The sequence below is a fragment of the Ursus maritimus genome, assembly GCF_017311325.1.
Source record: "Ursus maritimus isolate PB19 chromosome X unlocalized genomic scaffold, ASM1731132v1 scaffold_X1, whole genome shotgun sequence".
Classification (NCBI taxonomy): Eukaryota; Metazoa; Chordata; class Mammalia; order Carnivora; family Ursidae; genus Ursus; species Ursus maritimus.
The window spans coordinates 62,634,354-62,642,653 of NW_024423319.1; positions in this window are offsets into that span (position 1 = coordinate 62,634,354).

The following is an 8,300-nucleotide window of genomic DNA, read 5'->3' on the forward strand; positions in this document are numbered from 1 at the left end:
CTCATGTTGGGCTCTGGGCTCAGTGAGAGTCTGCTTGAGGTCCTCTCTCCCTCTGTTCCTCCCCCTTCCCTGTGCTTGCTCTTTCTCTCTCTCAGATAAATATAAATATATAGATAGATGATAGACAATTGATAGATAGATGATAGATAATAGATGATAGATAGATGATAGATAGATAGATGATAGATAGATAGATAGATAGATAGATAGATAGATAGATGACAGATATTCTTTTTCTTAAAAAATCTTCCACTGAATCTCTGGCAAGGAACTAAGGGTACTTGCACAATGACCGTGCCTCTCAGATCACGCAATGAATCTGATGACTGAGTTGTTTTTTATCAACAACTCTGCATGCCCCCACCTTGAACCCTGAATGAATGTGGGACTGTTTTAATTACAATTTGTACTAACAAAATGCATGAGAATAGATATTAAGAACTAACATTGAACAAGTGTAGTTGAGGGGCGCCTGGGTGGCTCAGTCGGTTATGCATCTACCTGAGGCATAAGTCACCATCTCAGAGTCCTGGGATTGAGCCCTGCATTGGGTTCCTGCTCAGTGGGGAGCCTGCTTCTCCCTCTTCCTCTGCCCCTCTCCCTGCTAGTATGCATGCTCTCTCTCTCTCTCTCCCTCTCTCTCTATCAAATAAATAAGATCTTAGAAAAAGTGTTGTTGTCAGACTGACTTGACTTTTTTTATCAAGATTTTCTTTATCACAACAATTACAACATTTTCTCAATAAAGAAAACAAATTTATAAGTGATATTTTTCAAAAACCAGTAAACATTGGCAATTTCTACTGGTGTTTGAATGACTTCATGACTTAGCTGAGGGAAAAGGAAATGGACAAGTAAATTGGGAGAGAGGAGATTGGAAAAGGCTTAAAGTTTGGGTGAGATCCTGAATATTCCAGGGGTAGTCAGGTCAGTGGTTGATGGGGTTGGGGGAAATGGAAAGAGTATGGGATGGTTGTGGTGGAGGGAAATTGTGTAAAATATGGAGGAATTAGTGGGGAGGGTAGAGGGAAGGTTGAGAAGACTGTTTGGGGATGATTGGGAGGAAAGTTTGGAAAGGGTTCAGGTGAGGGCTAGCGGGTGCTAAGGGCGGGGATGAGAGGAGGATAAATTCCAACAAAAATAAAAGGAGCAGCAACAGAAATATTGAGCAATTTTAAAAGGAAACTTTTTGGACTTTGTAAGTTAACCAAATAAAAGCATTGAAGAAAGTAATGAGACCCCTCAGTGTCCCAACTTTCCCAGTAATGTGACAAGGTCTTATTCCCTGTACCAGGGACACTTGTCCTAGGACTCATGTCTGTTAATCTGTTCTTGCTGGTGCATAGGGATGGGGTAGCAGGAATCAACTTTCAACACATGCAGATCATTAGAAGCCAACTTTACCTCTCCCACATACACAGGTTGCCCCACCCTACTAACCATGCTGCTTGCATGACACACAGAAAGAGCCAGGTCAATGAAAGGAACTTATGTCCTTATGGACCTGAGAGGGGGTAGTGTCCTAACTTAAATCACACACATACACATTCCCACAAACTACAGGGTGGGGGGATCAAGGGGTGGGATCCCCAGGTAAAATATAAAACATCATCAAAGTAGATTCTAATGTTTTCCTCTGTGTTTTCAACACCCCTTTTGGAGTCTCCTTCTGAAGCCACTTGAAGGGGATTCTGCCTCTTACTTAGACAAATAATCAAATATAGAATCATAACCCTAGGAGATAGATGAGGAACCTACCATTCATTGATCACCTAATATGTTCCAGCTATAATATCAGGTTGTTATACACATTCACTTACGTCTCAGAACAACCCAGTGTAGTAGGTATATTTGCTCCTATTTTATCTATGAGCAAATAGAGTCCCAGGGAGGTCAGCTCACTTGCCCAAAGTCACAGCATTAGTAAGTGATGGAGAACTCTTTGGTCTTCAGAGCCTGTGCCCTTTTTCCTACAGCATGCCAGTTTCCCTAACACAGTGGTAAGGGCCAAATGAGATTGTGGTGACAGAGAGCTAAATGAGATAACCCTGAAAAGGGGAGAGGATCTATGGAACATAAGAACTAGGAAGATCGGTACACATATTGCATGGTGCACTGGGTATTATGCACAACTAATGAATCATCAAACTTTACCAAGGAAAACACCCAAAAACCAGGGATGTACTGCATGGTGACTAACATAATATAATAAAAAAATATTTAAAAAAAGAAAAGGGGAGAGGGGACTCAGAATAAAAATTGCAGGGATCATTTGGGTAGTAGTTGTGTTTCCCCAGTTCCCTTGATCTTACTCTCAACCCCCCTCCACCCCATTAACCCCCAAACTTTCTATTTCATCTCTTGGAAAAATTCCTTTTGTTAAACTGATCGCACAGCCCCCTTTCACACAGCTAGCACAGATAATAAAATGTGTGACAGTAACAAATATATACCAAACTGAAACATTGTATGAGATGATGAAAGTAACAGTAATAACTACCATTTAATAAGCACCTGGGTTTTGCCAGACATTGGACGAAGTAATTCCAGTATTATTAGCCCCTTTATAAAAATCAAAGAAGTGAAACCCGCTGAGGTGAGGTCACTTGCCAAAGGTCACACTGCTAGGAATCGGTAGATGCTAAAAACAAACCCTGATCTGTCTCATTTCAGAGCTGGAATTCTAGCCAATACACCACACTGCTTCTCAGGCTGAATAAACTTTACTCTTTAGTAACCGCTTTAACAATATTTACTCACTAGACGTGAGTTATATTACTTTAGAAAAAATATATTAATTTGTTAGTGCATTTATTTATTCATTCATTTAACAAGCATTTACTGAATGTCTTCAATGTTTCAGGCAAAGCATGGAGGAAGAGGAAGAGAGGTACAAAGATGTCTAATGTATGACTCATGGTTCTTGCTCTGACCACAGTTAACAGGGGAAGCTGTTGTGCAACACAGCACTCCTGGTATACAGAGGAAAGCACTAAGGTTGCTGTGAACTAAAAAAGTGTGGTTTGAGCTGGGTCTTGAAGGAACCTCATTGGAAACAAAAGGGAGGGCATGGTTTTCTAGACTGAATAAAGTGCACACGAAAAAGCAAGTTGGGTGGAAAAATAATGGCGAAAAGATAGTTCTCTTTCACTGGAGAGTAGCGATGTGTGTACATGTGTGTAGGGTGACTGGTGGGTGTTGGTGGGGAGATGAAACTTGACAAGGAAATTGGAAGTTTCAGGTTAAAGACCTATCTATCTGGATAAAGCGTTTAAAATTTATCCCGTGGCCAACTTGGATTGGAATCTTTGTTTATCTCCTGTGTTAGATTTGGGTGTGCTTTTTTTTCTCTCTTGCTGCAAAGTAATGCACACTCATTGTAACAAAGTCATATATATCAGAAGTTTATAACATAAAAGTAATACGCCCCTTGTCTCACAAATTAGTTTTTTTAAGTAGGAAAGAAACATGATTCATTTATATGGTAGAAATTTGATAGCAATGTAGAAAATAACAGAGAAAATGATAAAGTACCCCCATTATTTTTTACCTCCTTAGATTTTATGAAGATAGTCTCAAATCATCAAAAGCAAAGAATTAAAAGTAAATTAAGCCCAATTTTCGTCAAATATTTGAGTTCCTAGTATAAGCAAGACATTGGAGTATGCACACATATACACAGGATGTTCCAACCATCAAAAATTTTACAATCTGATAATGGATAAGAGCTCACGAATTACAAGAAACTGCCTTTCCATTTGGACTTTTCTAGTTTCAGATTTTAAAGATTCTAACTGGAGAGGATTTTCTGAAATTATATATTCTGCAATACTAGCACAGATACAAAGACAACAGTTCCCTCTTTAGCTAACTTTTTTAAGTTTAAACTTTAATAAAAAAGTAATCTCTATAATAAACTTTGATATCTAGCATATTACTAGATATCAAATATTAAATGAAAAGAGTAATATAGGGGTTAGAAAATTAAGGGTGAGAATATTAGGATAAACTCCTGAGTTTGTGGCTTACTGGCTGTATGACCTATTTCATTTATGAAATGAGAATAATAATACTTGCTTTGCCTACCCAATGAAGGTAAGGAAAGCATCAGATGAAAAAGCTCATGCTAAATAAACACCATGAAAATTAAAAATGCTATTTAAATAAAAAGTATTAAAATAACTTATGTTTGTAATAATGACTCCAAGGACCTCCATGGTACTAAAATGTCTGTTTCAGGCTTCCAGTTATGGAATGAATAAGTCGTGAGAATAAAAGGTACAACATAGAAAATATAGTCAATGGTAATGTAATAGCATTGTATGGTGACAGATGGTAGCTATGCTTGTGGTGACCATAGCAGAAGGTATAGAGAAGTTGAATCACTATGTTGTGCACCTGAAAATAATGTAACATTGTGTGTCAACCATACTCAAATGAAAAAATTTAAATAAAGTAAAACAATCAACAGAACAATAATTTTAATAAATATGACAAAATTTTAATATTTAAATTATATACAGTACATAACATTTTTAAGACAAACATTAAGACCTACCTCAATAAATGGATGTGCAAAAGAACATTTATAGAAAAGAAAATGCCATTAGCAAATAAACATCATAAGAATCATTCAGCTCATAGTAATAAACATATATTAAATAATGAAAAATAAATAAAATGCCTATTTATTTATTTATTTTTAAGATTTTTATTTATTTACTTGACAGAGACAGACAGCCAGCAAGAGAGAACACAAGCAGGGGGCATGGGAGAGGAAGAAGCAGGCTTCCAGCGGAGGAGCCTGATGTGGGGCTCGATCCCATAATGCCGGGATCACACCCTGAGCCGAAGGCAGACACAACGACTGCGTCACCCAGGCGCCCCTAAAATGTCTATTTAAATTCATTTCAATTTCACAGACATCTAGTATTTGTCTGCCAGTACTCTATATTGTCAACCAAAGGAAGATTCAATTAAGTTTGATATAATTATTGTATTAAGTAGATTTTTGGTATTATTATAATCAAATTATTTGAATATAGAAATAACAACTTTGGTATATATATGTATATCAGCACTTTATTTATCAAAATAGTATATTATTTAAAATGCTACTTCTTTCCTGAGGTATATCACCTAAATAAGAACTTTAATTGGTCTGAGCCTATTTCTTCATCTATTTAGCCCAAGCTGGAGAAAACAAGTCCACAAATTAATCTTCATGTCCCCACCAAAAGAAAATTAAAAAGTGAAACTCTTAAGACTGTCATGTTTTCCTTTTTGAATTTATTTATATGATTTCTACGTAAAAACAATTGAAAGTTAAAATGTCAAATGGTACTGGCCTCTAAGTCATAATGTCTACAGGAAACAACTGCCATCATCATTTAATACGACTAACAGGATCCTCACTTTGGTTATTATTCTGCCTCAAAATAATTCAAATATGTGAGAAAGTTTGGTGAAGAGTTTTAGTTTGGAGAATGTGTGACATATTCCGACCAGGTTGGTGGGGGGAGGGGACAAGTGCTAGCTGTAGTCAAATATGCCTGATTTGGCTCAAATGGGAGAACCATTATGTATTCTGATACAGATGAAAATGGGATATGGCACAGAAACACAAAATAGTCATATGTGCACAGGACATCTGGCAACCTAAAATTTGCATGAGAAAGAGAAAGCATGAAATTTTACAACCACTGTTGTAAATTCAGAACAGAATGTCTGAAACTCTATATCTGATCTCACTGTTTTTCTTTGCCTTTCACATTGCTTTTTCCTGTCAGTTATACCACAAATACCACATAATAAGCAACAAATGAACCAGCTGTATAGCCGGTGAAGCTTTTCTGATTATTAGAAGAAAAGGCAGCTGAACTCCAATATTATTAAAGGCAGTCCCAAAAGAGTAAATACCAAAGGGAATTTCCATATTTCTTCTATATTTGTAACACTGACTTTTGTTGTAAAATTGGACGTGTGTCTGAAATAATGGAAGAGAGACCAATTAGGGACTAGTCAAAATAAAATCACACTTAAGAATTAACAATATTCAATGGAAAATATTGACATGTTCCAATACTTCAAATTTTTTTTACCAATAAGTTTTTATTTATTCATTGTATTTTCCCAGGGTAAAGAGAGAAAGGTGAGGGTAAGCATGTGTGTTAAAAAAAAAAACAATAGCAAGTGAGAAAGGAAGTACCCAGCACAACAAAATCTCCATCAAACAAACAGTCCCCAGGGACGGAGTCACTAAAGCCCATGGGGGATCAGTCTCCTGCAGTTCAGAAATGAGAGGAAGGAATGAGGGAAAGAACAGATAGGTACAAACTTTCATACCTTCTCCCTTTCCCAATAAATTTCAAGATTTCACACAAAACTTTGGTTTCTAGCAGTAAACAAGGGGTTACATTTGTCTTTCTCCTATTACATAGTCTTGTGGCCACTTTGATACAAGTTTCTTGCACCCACATAAAAGTTCTTGGGTGACTTGGATATTCATCTTCCCTTTCTTGGTCTCTTGGCCCTAGTTTCTACATGGAAAGCCCTCCTCATTGCTTCTGCTTCTCTCTACCCCAAGATTAGAGAGTAACTTAGGTTTGATTCATCCAAATACAAGTGTATCAGTTTGAATCACATCAAGGAATGATCTTGAAAAGGAGATTGGGAACAAAGGATGGGGTGTTCTTAGCTTCTTCAGGATTTTTGCACAAATCACTCAAGAGTCATGGAGACACCCCACAAATTAAATATGTATGTGTGTGGGCTTTTATTGGGAGGGGGTTTGGAAAGGGGGATAAGGTATGAGTCAAGTTTTTAGGACAGAAGATCTGGCCCAAAATAGGAAATAGGGGAATGGGAACACAAAAGAAAGGATGGTTCAAGACCACACGTGAAGAGGGGTCACCAAGCTGTGTTCCAGAATCTTTTCCTTGTGCAGAACCTTTCAACAATGGAATGGATTCCCTAATTTCTCTTTCTTCGGTCTCATTGTTCATGTATAGAAATACAACTGATTTCTGAGCATTGATATTTCATCCCGTCATATTACTGAATTGCTCTATAAGTTCTTGTAGCTTTGGGGTGGATTCTTTTCGGTTTTCCATATAGAGCATCATGTCATCTGCAAATAGAGAAAGTCTGACTTCTTCTTTGACAATTTGGATACCATTTATCCCTTTTTGTTGTCTGATTGCTGTTGCAAGGACTTCTAGTACTATGTTGAATAATAATGGCGAGAGTGGACATCCTTGTCATGTTCCTGATCTTAAGGGAAAGTCTTCCACCTTTTCCCCATTGAGAATGATATTTGTTGTAGGCTTTTCATAGATGGTTTATATGAAATTGAGGAATGTACCCTCTATCCCTACACTCTGAAGGGTTTTAATCAGGAAAGAATGCTTTTTCTGCATCACTTGAGAGGATTATATGGTTCTTGACTTTTTTCTTGTTGATGTGATCTATCGCAATGATTGATTTGCAAATGTTGAACCACGCTTGCATCGCAGGGATGAATCCCACTTGGTCATGATGGATAATCCTTTTAATGTACTGTTGGATCCTATTAGCTAGGATCTTGTTGAGAATTTTGGCATCCATATTCATCAGGGATATCGTTCTGTAATTCTCCTTTTTGATGGGGTCTTTACCTGGTTTGGGGATCAAGGTAATACTGGCCTCATAGAATGAGTTTGGAAGTTTTCCTTCTGTTTCTCTTTTTTGAAACAGCTTCAGGAGAATAGGTATTATTTCTTCTTTGAATGTTTGGTAAAATTCCCCGGGGAATCCGTCGGGCCCTGGAATCTTGTTTGTCGGGATGTTTTTGATCACTGCTTCAATTTCTTCATAATTAATCGGTTTGTTTAAAAAATCAATTTCTTCCTGTTTCTGACTTGGCAGTTTATAGGTTTCCAGGAAGGCATCCATTTCTTCCACGTTGTTTAATTCATTGGTATAAAGCTGTTGATGAAAGTTTCTAATGATCCTTCCTATACCATTTACAATAGCATCAAAAATCATACGTTATCTCGGAATTAACTTAACCAGAGACGTAAAGGGTCTATATTCTAGAAACTACAAATCACTCTTGAAAGACATTGAAGAAGACACAAAAAGATGGAAAAATATTCCATGCTCATGGATCGGAAGAATAAACATAGTTAAAATGTCTATGTTACCCAGCGAAATCTACACTTTCAATGCTATCCCGATCAAAATGTCAATGACGTTTTTCAAAGAACTGGAACAAACAGCCCTTAAATTTGTGTGGAAACAGAAAAGGCCCCGAATCACCA